We start from the raw sequence: 19,118 nt of genomic DNA on the forward strand, positions 1-19,118 counted from the left end.
AAACAAACCTGCCCGACAAAAAGCTACTCAATATTATAGGGCGGTACGTAATACGGCAGAAACCTACCAGAAATACACTATATGTAACCCGAAAAGACACTAAAGTAGGCTTAATTGAAAGAGAAGGCTCTGTTTGCTACTAGCATTACGTAGTGAATACTACACTTTTCGCTTAGTCGAGCAGCGATCACTGTGCTCGAGAGCGTGACAGATACCGCATATACTCGTAGCCAAAAGGCCGATAGACTATGCGAAACTCTGCGGGAATTAATTTTTAAAAACACAACAAAGCCAGCCACAGAACGATAAGGCATCAGAGTGGAAATCGATTTTGTAGGACAAATACCAACGAGACCTACGATATCTCCCAATATTCGTCTACTTTGGCCTAAGTTCTAAAAAATGCTCAAAAATTGCACGTCCATCACGTGCTCTACGTGCTCAAAACGCTAAAAATAAAAAAATTGAAGTACAAATAATATTAATATTACTTAAATCAAGGAAATATATCCCCACCCAAATCTTACTTTTACCCCTGGTCCCGCTTAGATGGTGGAATTAAAAAAACAAGAAAATTCCGATGAAAAAATTTTAAACACTATAATAAAAAAACTCCATTAGCCTCGTCTACAAATAATAGTTGTATCTTCGTATACCCTGAGGAATATCAAAACGTATCAATACTCTTTTTACTTAGTATAGATTAAACAATAAAACTGTGTCTTCATCAGTTTTACTTTTGTTGTCCCAGATTGTAAAGAATAGCCACGAACCCAATTGATGAACTGCATTAAACATCTTTATCAGTCGAGAAAGCGTTTAAAATAAATTACGAAGTAATGACGACCCAGTTAAAAACCAGAACAACGTAAGAGCACGATGTATCCAACTCGATGTTTTCTTCATAAATGAAGTATTACCCTTGCAAATTAATACGCCAACAAAGACACAATAGATAAAAGAAAAACTGAAAAAAACGAAATAAATTACAAAAAACTAACGGGTTCTACCCTTTAATCATCTTATCTGCTGACTGCGCTAAAACAAGATTTGACCTTTAAATTTTCATACGTAAGCAATTTAGACTTTAACAAGTTCACATAAATTAAAAAAACAAAGCTCAATGGAAAATATCCACAGATATTGTACTCATCCGTTTAGTAAAAAACCCGCCTTATCATAATGGTTCCTTTACTTTAATATTTTCTCTAAGGAAATCAATGGCTCGGCGGTGAACTATCAGCATGGTAACGATGCGACCCAAGTTCAATTCCTGATCACGATCAAATTTTACATTAAAATACTGAAATATTTAATTTACGAATACCGTGAACAATTGGTGGAAACCCTGCCATTGGACGTTGAGAGGTTGCCGTTACACTCAGCACGCAGTCCTTTCCAAAAGTTAATAGGAAGTTGAAGAGAAAAAGCCCATACCAACACAACACAACAGACAAACTAAACAGACTCAACACTCACAAACGTCATAACACAAACTCAACACCCACAACCGTCATAACACAAACTCAACATTCACACCCTACACATAAACATTACAATAACGAAATATTCAATCACGCTGAGTTAAAACTGTTGCGACGGTGAGCGTTAACGAAAAAAACCATTCAAACCCAACCGCTAGTTAATCCGTTAACGCTCACCGTCGCACGGCGGTTTTGCCAACCCTTCGACTTCGTTCCCTAATTCCTAGCAACCGCGAACGCAGAGATTTCGAGAAACTGCGTACGCAATGATTAACCTTTGCACGGAGAGGTAAAAACGTGATGTATATTTTGACTTGCCAACTTGTTTTTATTAAGATAAAATATTCATCGTTCGTATCTAGAAGTATTCTATCGTCTCGATTTAAAATAATGACAAGGTGATTAAAATTACACAGATAGAGTAAAAAATTAATTTATTTGATTTATGGTTTCTCAGAGGTTACCTTACAACATAACATCGATCATTGTATTTAGAAAAATTGTTCGAAATGGCCCCCATTGGCGTGTAGGTAAGCTTGGACGCGTTTTCGGAAAGATTCTTGAACACGACGAAAGATTTCTGGCGTGTCGGATTGTGTCACAGGCGTCAATTATGCGTTGACGTTGGTCTTCAACGTCTCGAGCTTCAGTCTTGTATACCAAGTCCTAAATATGGCCCCAAAGATAGAAATAACTCGGGTTTAAATCAGGAGATCTGGCTGGAAATGCAACAGTTGCACCTCGGCTATCCACCTCTGAGGAAACTCCGTCGTGCATAATCCACATTCGTGGTCTTACTGCGAGCGGTACATCTTCAAATAGCTCTGGTAAATTGTCTTGTAGAAAGGTTTAGTATGACTCACCAGTTAGTCTTGGTGGTAGAAAATAAGGTCCAATTAAATGATCGCCAACAATTCCTCACCACACATTGAGACTAGACTGTACTTGATGTGACCTAACGGTAGTCGCGTGCGGATTATCTTGCTGTCACTCATGACCAATTGTAAATTGAAGATTCCAGCACGGTTAAAATTAGCCTCGTCAGAAACTAGTATCGTACTTAACCAATTGGCATCGTTAGTCTGCTCCTGAAACCCCTGACAAAATTCGACTCGTCTTTGATAATCGGCCTCATTTAAATATTGAACCACGGTAACCATTTGTAAATGGAATAGGTGGTACTGGTGTCCTCGAAGGATACGCCATACAAGTACATGGTTGACTTGCAATTGACGTCCAACTTGCCTCGTACTTCTCGTAGGATCATCCTCGAAGAAAGTTAGTACTTGTTCTTCCACGTCTACTGGAACGTCTCTTTGTGTAGTAAAAGGTCCCGTGGGTTGTATTTTTCCTGTTTCTCTTAAGCGTCTGTCAACCGCCGTGAGCGTTTGACAACTTGGAAGTGGTCTTTGAGGATGATGCAAGCGCCGCGCTTCCACAGCATTTCCCTGAGCATTCGTGAAGTATGCCATAGCATAGCAAGTTTAAGATACGAAATGTAAATTTAGTTATTAAGGCTTCTCAATTTATTGTTAATTTGAGCATTTTAATCGTCCAAAAAAACGTCTAGAACATGTGTTGTAGACTTAGCCTGTAAACTAAAAACATTGTTTTGTGGGTGACAATTTAATGAGACCATTGATTACACAAGTCAGGTTCATTCAGTTTACTAGCTTTTGGGAAAACAACACGGAGATGAGCTTGATACGTTCCAAAATGCCTCACAAGATATTAAGTTTTTACTTACTTATGACCTTAGAAGAATAAAAAAAGGAATTCAATAATTTTCTTTTTTGAATAAGCGTAGTCACTAAGAAAAATATTGTTATTGTTAAAATATATTTCTACACGTAGCTTACTTCATTCATTTTAATAACGCACTTTTGATACAAGTTTTGTTTTTTTATCGAAAAAGATAAGAAACCATTGCTAAGTAAATGGATACTATTGGATTCAATGAATAATATAAACTGCACATTTGCGCGTTTTTCGACGTTTAAGAGGCCAATTGTTGACAGCGGATACGGTACAATTTAGGAAAACGTGTAAATTTGTGCCAGACATCTCTCAAACACCCTGTAAATACTCGAAGATTCGCCTTGTTCGTGTTTACGCTAGTTTATGATAATAGTAATATGAAGCTACACAAATCATCACAACAGTCAGGCGTCCAACGTGCACAAAGCGTCGTAAAACTCACGTTAGGATCACTTTTTAAGGCATCTTGACGATTAAATCGATTTACAAATTATCATGGCGGTATTATCTCTTGGTTTTACCAGCGCGTCAGCTCTCTATCCCAGGCATTGCTACCTATGGTGCAATGCGTCAGAGATGCTGAATTTGACCGCTCTGTACACGTGACCTCCCTTTGTCCATCCTTGGGGTTAAACGGCTTGATGGAATTTTTTATGACATCGACGATAACAGCCCGTTGTTTTTGATGTATAAATAGGGTCAGGTTAGGTTAGGTTGATGTACGCGCGCCGTAGGCGCGTATGCACCGTTAAATACGAGGGCTCTGACCACGTTCACGGCCCTTCTATTGCTAAAAATTAGGTACAGAGTTCGTTTTTTTAATAGGTCTTTCTATTAATTATATCCGAGAGAATATTTGGTTTTCTACGTCACTGCGCTCAGGTTTTTTTCTGTATATTATTTTTCCGGGCTTCCTTTGAAATCCAACGTTAAGATAGTTACATCAAAAGTCAAAATTTCAGCCAGAGATTCCAACAGTAGACCGGTTTCGCCCTTTTGGGGCTCATCAGTACTGTGTAGGAACTCTGGCTATCCTCGGAAATCTGCCGTTGGATTTCAACGGAAGCCCGAGAGTAAAAGATGTCTGCTGAATAGCGACCACCATGCAATAATTGGTGAAGAATTTCACTATAAATTGTACTGGATCGCTCACATATAGGGCAGTCTGGTTGTTTATTAGTTTTACTGATATCGGCAGATTTCCGAGGATAGCCAGAGTTCCTACACAGCACTGATGAGCCCCAAAAGGGCGAAACCGGTCTACTGTTGGAATCTCTGGCTGAAATTTTGACTTTTGATATCCAAATTTCGCCAACTTAAAAAAAATCGTTGCTTATATTTATATTTTATTAAGCGCTTTTTACTTCCTTATGCTGGATAGTAGAGGTAGATAAATCCACAAAGGTTTGGTCAAAATCTGCTCCTAGCGAGCAACAATGTTTACGAATGGACATTAAATTTCCCATTGTAGTATTACAGTTTTGATTGAATAAAAGTATTCCTTAGGGTTAAATGTTTGAAGGTGACGCGTAATCATCCCGATTTTAAACTTATGGACAATCACTTTCTTAATGATAAGTTTGGGATTTAGTTTAAAGAAATTTAGTGTTAACTAACATGAAAAAATATTTTTACTTTGGTTTTTCACAACAATTTATGTATTTAAGTCAAGTTTCAATGTTATTGATATCTTTATCATTTAAAATTTTTGTAATCAGAAAATATGTCGAAGAATAATAATGAAATATATTTATTGCGTTTCCAATCTGAAATGAAGCAATCCTATGAGAGACACCTCTGTCTGCCTTGTGAAAACTCTATTTTACCATTTTATCTCAGTTATTTATAGTTTGGCAGACAAAATATACATTTTGCGTCTTTGACATCAAAGGAAAATTCTAACAGAAAAAAGCTAGAATCAGTCACTTTAAGAACAAATTTGATTGGCTAATTTTAATAATGGAACATCGTCTGATTCATAGCTCTATTTCGGTAGCTACGTACCAATAAAGAACACTTTATGGACGAAAGGTGTCTAATCGACAAACATTATTTTTATCTTAAACTCAAATATGTCTCAAAACATCGTGGGCAAATTAGATTTCGCATACTGATTCCCAAATTCATGTATCGGTGATTTTTTTTCAGAAATCGGTTTCTTCTTCAAAGCACCCCGGTATTCACGGAAAACCGAATATAAGGGTTTATTAAGGCGTAATCCGCGGTAGTTTTCGGAAATAAGTAAATATCTTTTATATCTGTTTTAGATGGCACCTCAAAGTTTTGTTAGAAATGATTGAAAAGGGTAGTTACGTAATAGACAATTATTTCCTGCTAAATAGGAGAAACAAACACAGCACTTCACAACAGAAGAACGCAACCCTGACGGGTCGTCCATTTTATTTTGTATAGTTTTCATTTCTTAGATGCTCTAGCGCCTGCTGCCGTCGGATGGGGAAAATTTGGAAATTGTCTTCCACTTTCCGAAAAAAAGGGGAATCGTAAACGCTCGTTCAATGAAATTTGTACACAGCACTGCGTTACCGTGTTTAAAGGCTAACTGGGCTCTCCTTGTGTTGGGCTATTGTGTTGGTTGCTACTAGGTGCTACTATCCAATGTCAGAAGCAGAGATTGAACCCGCATCCTCTTGCTGTGAGTCGAAAGTGCTAACCGCTCCGCCACCTAACCACAATCGGTCTATACATACGTGTTTCATTTGAGTAAATATTCGTTTTTGAAACCATGTAGGGATTGACAAATTTCAAAACGTATAATTCTATACTTCAAAGCCATAAAGAAGGTCACGAAAGAATCACACAGTTTTGAAACCCCATATTAAAATCCGATATTTACTGCCCATGCCACCCGAGCCATTAGCTCCCTATACTTATAATTACCGTTTACCTCAAGTCTATATGGAAGTGAAGTTGGATTCGCTGCTGGAGGACAGGGTGCCGATGGAGCCAGCGCGAAGGGTGAATGGTGAGGTGGGGGGCTCCGTTCCAATGGTAGTGGCGTTGGGACGGTAACCGAAAGGTCGTAGGTTCAATTCCTGCCTAAAGTTATTTAATTATTCTCAGTCACTCTGGTATGAAACCACACGCAGAGGTATTCCTTGTTTTAAATAAAACTTATAATTGTATTTAATCCTGCATAATAACAAATAACCAATTATCATTGTTAAAGAGACACTTAATTTTATTATTTTATTTTTCTAGTTTTTCTCTTAAATAATTATCGGATTAGCTGCCTTAAGTTGCGGATATACCTTTAAGTAATTAAACATAAAATTTTAGATTTTTTTCTTGCATTTCCTTGACATCAAATGAACCAACATGGAGTACTTAATTTGGTGGTGGCGTAGGTAGACGCGAGGCCGTCCTTGTCTACCGTAAACGAGACCTAAATCTAAAATAGCAAGTGTCATTTTTCCATGGGATCCACTTATTTTTCTGAACTCGTACGCAAACAGATAACCTTATTTCAAAACAGATAACCTTCTTCCAAAACAAAGTCAAAATACCGCCTCTATTCCGAAGCGTATTATCAAATAATGAAAGTGGTAAAGTTCGCAATACTGTTTTGATGGTGAATCCAAGGAATCTATTAAAATATCGATCACTGTCGTTTTATCATTTTAGGATGAGGGATTCAATAGAATGACCAATTTACATTCAGTCAATTGTCTTCAGTCAAACCCTAATGAAAATGGGTCGATTGTTTTCAAGAAAACCACTAGCTGTGGCATTTGGGGCCATTTATAAAGTAATAAAGGCAAGGATATGTTTTTAGGCAGGTCATTTCACTAGTAACAAAAAGAAAAATTACGTAGAACCTACTATCTTAAATACGTTATCAAGGAAGTACAAGAAAAACAAAACAATATATATCCCTAGTACTTAAGTATTCTATTTAATAAACCCGAATCCACTTTTTTTTGCTGAAGATCTCCTTAGAAGCGACCATGATGGGCATTATACCTAAAATGCACCTTTAATGGGAAAATATTTTGCTGTTTGGTGGTGCTTCATAAATTTCATGTTTTTTAATAGGTGCGTGTTGTTGGTTGATTTTTAGAGTGAAAAGACTGTAGTAGCTTCACTTTCTTAAGCATAATATGAACTCGTGTGCCTATTTGGTAGGAGTTCAAAAATAGAACCGGGGCGCTACCTGGCTACGGCCAACTTCAATTTCATGCGTTATTGAAGTTGGCTGTAAACAGGTCGCTATAAATGTACGTCCAACTTTGATGTTTATTGTGATTGAAGTTGGCCACACGAAGGTAGTGATTTTAAATTGTGATGGTACTTTTCTATAGCCTAAATTCTTTATAAATTCACACACCCATTATTCGAGGCGGCGAGGGTAGGTTAATTAGGGCTGTACAAAGTATTCATCATTAAATGATTTGACCAAATTATTTGGTCAATTTTAGGCTTAACTTCTATTGGATAGTCTTTTGTGAACACAAATCTATACTCATATTTCATTTTCTCGATGGTCTCTATTTGTAAGGCTCATTGTGGCTTCATTAATGGTTTGCCATAATAGCTTCGGGAAGTTCGGGTTCATAGTATCATTTTTAATTTTATCCCTTCATATAGCACTGATTAGCCCTTGGGTAATCCAAGGCTTTAATTAAGTATTTTTATGGGATATTTGAATTTTACCTCTTTTAGTCGAACATTCAATAACTGTTTTATATACAGGGTGTCTTCATTCGATCGGCCCAGGCATATTTCTCAAAAACTATACATTTTAGAAATGTGACATTTTCAGTATGTACTCACTCGGTGGAGATCGTTGTTATTTGTGAATTTCAGAAAAATCGTGAAATATTTAACGGTTTTAGAATTTGTAGTTTTTGAACGCTAGGTGGTAGACGAAAATATTCAGTGAGTAAGTTGTAGAGCATACTCGAAAACCTCTTATGCAGTTGGTATGGTCTAAATCGTACATATTGTCACTGAAATAATTGGTCATGAAAAATAACAAGCTGGTACTACCCAAATATTTTTACGCCTCATGTTATTGTAATGATTGTCTGTGAAAAATGAACATGTTTTGAGCCAAATCAAAGTGCAATTTTATAAGGAATTACAGTAGGACCCCGCACACGTTTGTTTTCTACGGACAAAGAGTTGGTGTTTTTTATTAAACAAGAAAAAGCAGGTTTTAGGCGCTACATAATGTCTAATTTATGCCAACTGAATTTCCGAAAGCTTTGTTTTTGCACTTCTGATTCGTTTAAAATGTGGATCGGTTTTAGTAAATTTAAAGTGCCACCGCTTTGTTTGAAAAACATTATCTCTACGTAGTCCGGTAAAAAAAAGTATGAAACGTTATACTCGTGAACAGCGGTCCAGGATGGTTGAGTTAAGTAGGAGTGTCCAGGATCTTTGAGGGTTTTCAATGTACAGGTAGAAAGGGGGTCGGCAACGGAAATCCCCGCTTCCTTCCCCCCCTGTGTGTAAACTAGGTCACTTCCGGCAGGTGGCGACATTGTGGGCGTGGCCACGGGTGTCAGGTTACTCCCGCCAGGTGGCGCGCGCGCTGATTGGCTGGCGCGGGGACCACGTGGTAACTACGCGGCGCGGGAACCACGTGGTTACTACGCGACGCGGATACTGCGCGCTTATTGGCTGTCGCGAAATTATTCAAAATGGCGCCGATTGGTTGGCGTTTTGGCGCGAAAAGGGGTCAGTACTCCTTTAAAGGAATTCCCAGGCTCGCTATACTCGGGCATTGTTAAAGTGGTGACAGGTTTGATTGATTGAGCAGGTGTTTATCGAGGAATGCGCCGTTGCGAGGTTACTCCGCGCGCTGTTAGAGACTCGGGGAATGTGTGACCTTGTAGCTATATAATAAAAACATTTTTTGGCGGGAATTTAACATGGCAAAGGCTTAACATAAGTTTGTAATTCTCTTTTAACGGTTATTATATGAACTCTTAGTAATTTGGAAAATTCACGTGATTTGGCCGCCATCTTTAATGTCGCATATTCAAACGGGTTCTGTAGGGTGACCATCTTTGTTATTTTTAGGAAATTTACCATATTTACGTCAAATTTTTAACGCTTTTTAAACAAGTTGTTCCTAACGGATTTTTATATCGTTACGTACCTAGATGACTTGAACTTGATTATTATGACATATGTATCATATATTACCGTCACGTAACTTTTAATAACGACGCGAGGGAAAGCTTTCTAATTTATATTGAATACATTGCCACTATACGAAATATTTACATAAATTAAACAAGGTCGGTTCGCGCTCGTGAAATTTAAATAAACGCTAATAATGCAGTAAAAGGCTAAGCCTAACAAATACTTTGTCGTCAAAACTACTGTTACACTTTTTGTTATAATCTGCCGCGTATTGACTTAATAATAATGGTATTTTATAGCGTCATATGAAATAACGGGCGGAAATAACTTACTTACGAGTTTAAGGTGAATCCTACGAAGCAAGAATTACATTTGTATAATAACCAACAAAACATTTACTAATAAAAAAATTATAAACTGAAAATGTTTTTGAAATATATTACGTCATTTAAATAATGACCAATCAAATCCCTTACGTCAAATGGACAATGTAATAGTTTTATGTAAATTTATAACGCTACCAAGTAAAAACGGTTTTAAATGTGCGGTAGATGGCCAAGTCAAACAGCGATTTATAGTCCTCCTGTATTCATCCATATTATAAATATAACTCTTAAAATATAACTTAAAAAACGCAGCCGATACATTTAAGCGATCATACAAAATAGTAAGAAATCAATTTCATTACACGAAACATTTGTTTGATTTATAATACATTTTTAACGGTCTGCTACGTTTTACTTTCTGTGATGTTAATATGTTTGGGTTTTAGTTCTTTAACAATTAAACTATTTTACATCTAAAAAACCAATGTGTTGCTTATTTGAATAAAATTGATAATAAAACTTTTTTACAAAACTCAAAAATGAATAATACAATGTTATAAAATAATTTTCACTCTGAACCTGAAATTAAATATGTTTGTCAAATTGTTATCACTTTTTTTTAAATTATCTTACATCCTTCTATGTTTAAAATAAAAAACTCTGATTTAAATTTAAACTTTATTTTACAACATTTGTTGTTGACACAAAGGAACTATCGTTAAAACATTTAACACGCTATCAATAAAAACCACTAACTCGTCTATCGCCTTTAAGAATCCAGTTTTTGGGGGTCGTTCCAAAAGAATTTCGTGAGAATTATGCTCTTTTTGAAAATATCTCATTCTTTGTGCATTCAAATCCATTTCAAGTTGACGATCCATTTTTTTCAATTCTTTATTTATATGTTTAATCAGTTCATAGTCCTTGTTTTCTTTATAAGTCATTATTCCACAACAAAAACAAAGCGAAACTAGTTTGTATAAAACGCGATGTGGTTAGTTCAGTACAGGTCGAACACAAAGGAATCTGATTACTGATCTGTCTCTCCACGCCGTTAGTGCTCCTCTGATTACCGCGAACTATATCTCTCTCCACGGCGTTAGCGCTCCTTTAAAGGAATACTTTTCTCCGCGTTTATCTCCATTGTTGATTTATTTAGAACAGGTGTTGAGCGGAGAATCCCCCGTTGCTATGGTGACTTCGGCGCGACGTTTATTTGAGTATCAACAAACTTAGCAAATACCTTTAGATTGTTTCAATGTTAAATTCGTTAACCTCGCAGTTTGAAACAAGTTGTCCCTATATTAAGAATCAGCTTGGTATACAATTTGCAGCTCTGGCCTTATAAATGTTTCACGGTATACAATGTCTTTACCCACATTGTGTACATTTAGTAATATTAGTTTACGTATACCCGTAACCTTTTGGTTATACCAATCGACCATGGTTAGGTAAATATAATGCATTTATAAGTTCGCGTGTTGAACACATAATAGTATTAAGAACTTTCTAATTAAATTGAATACATTGCCAATATACGAAATATTTACATACATTAAACAAGGTTGGTTCGCGCTCATGAAATTTATATAATAGTAAACTTTGTAGGGTAAATTACTTGACTTTGTAATGGATATTTCAATAACCGTTCATCATTTTAATAGATCAATGACGGTATAATTAACAACGTCTGAATTTTCGTCGCTAAAAGATATGTCCATAAAGATTGATTATAAAAAGTTTAATACGCAGGTATCTATGGATTTGGATTACCTAAACAAGTCGCCCCTATATGAATTTTTAAACGGTTATTCGTGTTAAACGTGTACATTGCTACTATAACTTTTTCAAAAAGCAGCATTCGATAAGTATGACATTCTAATTACCGTCAAATACAGAGCTAGAAGTTACTTGGTTAACCATTTTTAGGTTATTTTTATGGTCAGTTATTTAGCGTTTCACTCCTATACGGTTCAATGGGAATTATTATTGATCGCTATGGTCAGTTATAATAAGAATGAAAATAGAGTTGCAATTTATTCCGGCGATATGTACTTTTAAATTTTAACAGATTTGACATACATTATAAAGTCTAGCACCTTATATCCTATGAACAATATTTTTGGAAAAAGTACAGCTAGATAAATGGCCAAAAAATTTTTTACATAACCGAAATACTACATTATTATTTAATTTAATAGACTAGTTTCTTAATCTTTCAGGACTCTTTTGTTAGTAGATTTCTGTAGTTATTTATCATAATATCGCGGTAAAGAATACGTTTCTCAGTATAATAAGCGAATAAGAAAAACAAATTGTTGGGTTTTACGACTACCTATCGCGGACTAAAGGAGTAGAATCTACAAAGTATAGCAACCTTGTAAATTAATCCTATAATTCTTCTCTCCTACTTCAGTCTTCTGAATTGAAACGTCGTTGTCCTGTTTCTCCAACAGAACACGGGGGTTGAGAAGAACATACACGGTCTCGCTTGGGACTATGGTTTCACCCCGTACAACAAATTGGAAGAATGCATGCGAATGGCTACTGACGGCTATGACCGCGTATTTTGTCAAGGAAAAGAAAAGTGCAAATTTTTATTAGAACTAATAAACCGCGAAGTGATAGACCTAAGTGGTGTAGGTTGCCCGGAGGTTACTGAATTGGATGAATACAGACCCAGGTTTACCACTGGATCCCGAGGCACTACCTTAGTTTATTATAAGATTAAAAATGATAGTTTCTTAATTTCCTATCATTCTCCCTAAGGTATCAGATTATGAACAAATAATCGCGTGACAGTCCTATTAACAGGTGTATTCAATTTGTCAAAATGATTAATTAGCACGAAAGCAGAATGAATCGGTTCTACCATGACTATGAGTTTTATAGGATCTTGGCGTAAATAAATTTCCTACTTCTACATATCTGTTGTCGTAAGTTTTAGTCAAGTCGATAAGTTGTTTGTGTTTGAAAGGGTATAATAAAATTTCTTTAGCAGAAAAACTTTAAATTCATCATTTAGTAATTGATTTGGGTAATAATAATTTCGTACATATGCGTAGAATTTCTCTTTGTAATATTTCCAATGGTACGATTGTAGTTTCATAAGTACCACCCCAGCCGATTATTCCGTATGATATAATTGATTGAATTAGGGCGTAATATACTGTTTTTAACCACGGTATTTCTAAAAAGTTTTTAAGTTGACGGAATTTATACATAGTCGAATTTTATTAGTGATATAGGTCACATGTTCATTCCACTTTAGATTACTGTCTATTATTACCCCCAGATATTTTAGTTTATTTACTCTTTCTAACTTTAAACATTTTCCAGTGCAGTTTTTACAATTATTATTTTCGTGAATTTTAAATTAATGTAACAAATCTATAGTCGTTCTCGCGGAGAAACAAATGTAATTAGTTTTATTTATGTTGAGTGTTAATAAATTTTCCTTAAGTTTCATATAAACTATATTTAAATTTTCCTTAAGTTTCATATAAACTATATTTAGAGCCCTTTCTGTCTTGGAAAAATAAACCAGCCTAGGGAATATTTCAAGTTTTTTACATTATTTATATATGGTTTTCTTTATCGTCCTTCGAAGTCGGTCGTGTCTGGTCTGGCCGATCCCGATAGCTATCTGTTGGAGAAACAGGACAACGACGTTTCAATTCAGAAGACTGAAGTAGGAGAGAAGAATTATAGGATTAATTTACAAGGTTGCTATACTTTGTAGATTCTACTCCTTTAGTCCGCGATTGGTAGTCGTAAAACCCAACAATTTGTTTTTCTTATTCGCTTATTATACTGAGAAACGTATTCTTTACCGCGATATTATGACAAATAACTACAGAAATCTACTAACAAAAGAGTCCTGAAAGATTAAGAAACTAGTCTATTAAATTAAACCCAAAGCGCCACAAATCATGAAGCTACTTTTACATTAAAGAGGTATCAAACATTAGTTAAAAAACTTGTGTTCAAGTTGTTGTGATAACAAAACATGATTTTCGGTGAAATTACCCCAAAGTTTAATTGCCAATAACAATAATTAAAATATCAAATTGATAGGCTGGTAATTGTTTGCATGTTTCGTTAAAAAATAACTTGATTAACTGAGTTCTATATTTATAGTATTATTTATTATCTATAATAATGTAGTATTTCGGTTATGTAAAAATTTTTTTGGCCATTTATCTAGCTGTACTTTTTCCAAAAATATTGTTCATAGGATATAAGGTGCTAGACTTTATAATGTATGTCAAATCTGTTAAAATTTAAAAGTACATATCGCCGGAATAAATTGCAACTCTATTTTCATTCTTATTATAACTGACCATAGCGATCAATAATAATTCCCATTGAACCGTATAGGAGTGAAACGCTAAATAACTGACCATAAAAATAACCTAAAAATGGTTAACCAAGTAACTTCTAGCTCTGTATTTGACGGTAATTAGAATGTCATACTTATCGACTGCTGCTTTTTGAAAAAGTTATAGTAGCAATGTACACGTTTAACACGAATAACCGTTTAAAAATTCATATAGGGGCGACTTGTTTAGGTAATCCAAATCCATAGATACCTGCGTATTAAACTTTTTATAATCAATCTTTATGGACATATCTTTTAGCGACGAAAATTCAGACGTTGTTAATTATACCGTCATTGATCTATTAAAATGATGAACGGTTATTGAAATATCCATTACAAAGTCAAGTAATTTACCCTACAAAGTTTACTATTATATAAATTTCATGAGCGCGAACCAACCTTGTTTAATGTATGTAAATATTTCGTATATTGGCAATGTATTCAATTTAATTAGAAAGTTCTTAATACTATTATGTGTTCAACACGCGAACTTATAAATGCATTATATTTACCTAACCATGGTCGATTGGTATAACCAAAAGGTTACGGGTATACGTAAACTAATATTACTAAATGTACACAATGTGGGTAAAGACATTGTATACCGTGAAACATTTATAAGGCCATAGCTGCAAATTGTATACCAAGCTGATTCTTAATATAGGGACAACTTGTTTCAAACTGCGAGGTTAACGAATTTAACATTGAAACAATCTAAAGGTATTTGCTAAGTTTGTTGATACTCAAATAAACGTCGCGCCGAAGTCACCATAGCAACGGGGGATTCTCCGCTCAACACCTGTTCTAAATAAATCAACAATGGAGATAAACGCGGAGAAAAGTATTCCTTTAAAGGAGCGCTAACGCCGTGGAGAGAGATATAGTTCGCGGTAATCAGAGGAGCACTAACGGCGTGGAGAGACAGATCAGTAATCAGATTCCTTTGTGTTCGACCTGTACTGAACTAACCACATCGCGTTTTATACAAACTAGTTTCGCTTTGTTTTTGTTGTGGAATAATGACTTATAAAGAAAACAAGGACTATGAACTGATTAAACATATAAATAAAGAATTGAAAAAAATGGATCGTCAACTTGAAATGGATTTGAATGCACAAAGAATGAGATATTTTCAAAAAGAGCATAATTCTCACGAAATTCTTTTGGAACGACCCCCAAAAACTGGATTCTTAAAGGCGATAGACGAGTTAGTGGTTTTTATTGATAGCGTGTTAAATGTTTTAACGATAGTTCCTTTGTGTCAACAACAAATGTTGTAAAATAAAGTTTAAATTTAAATCAGAGTTTTTTATTTTAAACATAGAAGGATGTAAGATAATTTTAAAAAAAGTGATAACAATTTGACAAACATATTTAATTTCAGGTTGAGTGAAAATTATTTTATAACATTGTATTATTCATTTTTGAGTTTTGTAAAAAAGTTTTATTATCAATTTTATTCAAATAAGCAACACATTGGTTTTTTAGATGTAAAATAGTTTAATTGTTAAAGAACTAAAACCCAAACATATTAACATCACAGAAAGTAAAACGTAGCAGACCGTTAAAAATGTATTATAAATCAAACAAATGTTTCGTGTAATGAAATTGATTTCTTACTATTTTGTATGATCGCTTAAATGTATCGGCTGCGTTTTTTAAGTTATATTTTAAGAGTTATATTTATAATATGGATGAATACAGGAGGACTATAAATCGCTGTTTGACTTGGCCATCTACCGCACATTTAAAACCGTTTTTACTTGGTAGCGTTATAAATTTACATAAAACTATTACATTGTCCATTTGACGTAAGGGATTTGATTGGTCATTATTTAAATGACGTAATATATTTCAAAAACATTTTCAGTTTATAATTTTTTTATTAGTAAATGTTTTGTTGGTTATTATACAAATGTAATTCTTGCTTCGTAGGATTCACCTTAAACTCGTAAGTAAGTTATTTCCGCCCGTTATTTCATATGACGCTATAAAATACCATTATTATTAAGTCAATACGCGGCAGATTATAACAAAAAGTGTAACAGTAGTTTTGACGACAAAGTATTTGTTAGGCTTAGCCTTTTACTGCATTATTAGCGTTTATTTAAATTTCACGAGCGCGAACCGACCTTGTTTAATTTATGTAAATATTTCGTATAGTGGCAATGTATTCAATATAAATTAGAAAGCTTTCCCTCGCGTCGTTATTAAAAGTTACGTGACGGTAATATATGATACATATGTCATAATAATCAAGTTCAAGTCATCTAGGTACGTAACGATATAAAAATCCGTTAGGAACAACTTGTTTAAAAAGCGTTAAAAATTTGACGTAAATATGGTAAATTTCCTAAAAATAACAAAGATGGTCACCCTACAGAACCCGTTTGAATATGCGACATTAAAGATGGCGGCCAAATCACGTGAATTTTCCAAATTACTAAGAGTTCATATAATAACCGTTAAAAGAGAGTTACAAACTTATGTTAAGCCTTTGCCATGTTAAATTCCCGCCAAAAAATGTTTTTATTATATAGCTACAAGGTCACACATTCCCCGAGTCTCTAACAGCGCGCGGAGTAACCTCGCAACGGCGCATTCCTCGATAAACACCTGCTCAATCAATCAAACCTGTCACCACTTTAACAATTCCCGAGTATAGCGAGCCTGGGAATTCCTTTAAAGGAGTACTGACCCCTTTTCGCGCCAAAACGCCAACCAATCGGCGCCATTTTGAATAATTTCGCGACAGCCAATAAGCGCGCAGTATCCGCGTCGCGTAGTAACCACGTGGTTCCCGCGCCGCGTAGTTACCACGTGGTCCCCGCGCCAGCCAATCAGCGCGCGCGCCACCTGGCGGGAGTAACCTGACACCCGTGGCCACGCCCACAATGTCGCCACCTGCCGGAAGTGACCTAGTTTACACACAGGGGGGGAAGGAAGCGGGGATTTCCGTTGCCGACCCCCTTTCTACCTGTACATTGAAAACCCTCAAAGATCCTGGACACTCCTACTGAGTTATACTACGGTGATGGACATCGAAACGCACGTTTAACAAGTCGGTTGTTTCAAATGTTATATCCTGACAGTCAACCAAATCACCACACTTTTCTCCGAGCTGTTGCTGACTTCGAAGGAGACGGCAATGTGAATTAGAGGTGAGTGCGGCGTAGTATTTTTAAAACCCACCCGACCCAGGCCCAAACCCGAAATTTATTTAAAAAACACGCCCACTCCACGCCCGTAATTTTCAAAGCCCACCCGAGCCCGGGCCCACCCGAAATCTACTTTTAAAACCCGCCCGGTTAACCGGGTACCCGGTTCAGGCCCAAAAAAAAACGGTTTGGATTTTTCATATTGTAATGGTATAGATCAATCAGCTCTTAGCTGTGTATAACAAAGTAACGAAGAAATAGCATCAAACAATTTTAATGATTAATATTTTTCATGAATAAATGTCAAGTCTGACAGGGTTGATCCCTTTAATTCCGTGCACGGACAGTAAGTGTAAGGCCAGTCCTGGAAAAAACTCTTTCGTCACAGAATTTTCCTAGCAATTTTTTGTAACATTTTGAATTCAGTAGCATCCCGCCAAAATTTTAGAATATCTAAGTTTTCATCTATTTCGTCATCTAAATCTAATATAGACGTTGAAAGAAATAAATGAATTGCGTTAAAAGTAGCTACACTTTCGGAAAACACCTTTCTTAATGCGCAGCTTAAGTGAGGGGTTGGTCACTCCGCGAACTCGATGTACACTGTCGGACCTCTGACTGTGCTAATAAGAGTTCGTGAACTCTTTAAAAGCCGTACCTTTAACAGTACTAAGTACGCGAACTCGGTGTACAGGTCATCCGACAGTGACTTACCCCTCGTGCTTAAGGTACTGGTTCAATTCATAGTCCCCATTTCCCTCAACGTCCGAGTCTTCGAACTCTTCAAATCGAGAAAGATTTGCTTTTTCTTTAGAGTGGCTTGTAGACATTATAGATATTTGCGTATCTGAGTGATCTCTATTTTCTTCCTTAAGTTCCTTTAATATTGATCTTAGTAACGTTGACGCTCTCTCTCTCTCTTTCGCGTGTTGATCTGCAAACTTTAGCTGCCGATACCTAAAAGTATAATACCATTATACCCAGAATGTATTTATTTATATTTAGAAAGAATGGTTACGTAGCGACAATAGACGGGCAGGGGTTGCAGCGATCGTCACCGGCGTTTGATTCCATCGCGTCGAGTGACGTAAATAATACCGAGTCAATGAAATACCAGGACTTTTTGATTTATTTTAAGCAACAGGGCGTACTGGGTGAGTGGAGGGACCAACGGGCCACCCGTTGCGTCCTCCACTCCCCGGTGGATTGAGAGAAAGGCTAACAAACGTTTCGAGTCGAGACGTTGGTTAGCGTTTATAGGTATAAACAAAAACATTCGTGATAATACCTTGGATGTAACATACAGGTATCGTAATGCATGTCATCTAGTTGACAATACTCTTCAAAGCAAACGCTGGCCTACTTCTTTAACTTTACAATTTCGTCGGAGTCAGACGCCCGAATTTCTATGTGGGTTTTCAACTTGTGGATCCATAGCGCGATTACATGGAAGGTAGGGTATTTGTCTCTGCTTAGTTTTTCGTTGAATGGTTTGAGAAAGTTTACTACTTCTTGTATCACAGTATCGTCAATCAAAGCAAGCTTATCAAGCTTGTCTTTTTCTAGTAAGATTTGCTTAACCTCGTGTGTTGACTTTATATGGGATTCCAGCATGATTAACTCGCTATTCCAACGAGTTGTCACGTCTTGCTTTAAACTATACTTGAGTTTTGAATTATATCCAGATCGTTTAAAGTACGTTACTAATTCTTTGACACTGTCTAGGGAGCCCTGAATTTTTGGACAGTCATTCGCCAATCGGAACAATTTCTTTGGTATGATGGGCTTCCCTTTCTTCTCGGCTTCAATTACCTTTCACTGGTCAGATAAAGCTTTATTGTTCAAAGTCCATTGTATTAGAAAGTTTAGCCTGTGACAGTTGCAATGGAAACGCTTTGGG

Source organism: Leiobunum rupestre, chromosome 8 (genome assembly GCF_980474605.1).
Source record: "Leiobunum rupestre chromosome 8, qqLeiRupe1.1.hap1, whole genome shotgun sequence".
NCBI classification, from domain to species: domain Eukaryota; kingdom Metazoa; phylum Arthropoda; class Arachnida; order Opiliones; family Sclerosomatidae; genus Leiobunum; species Leiobunum rupestre.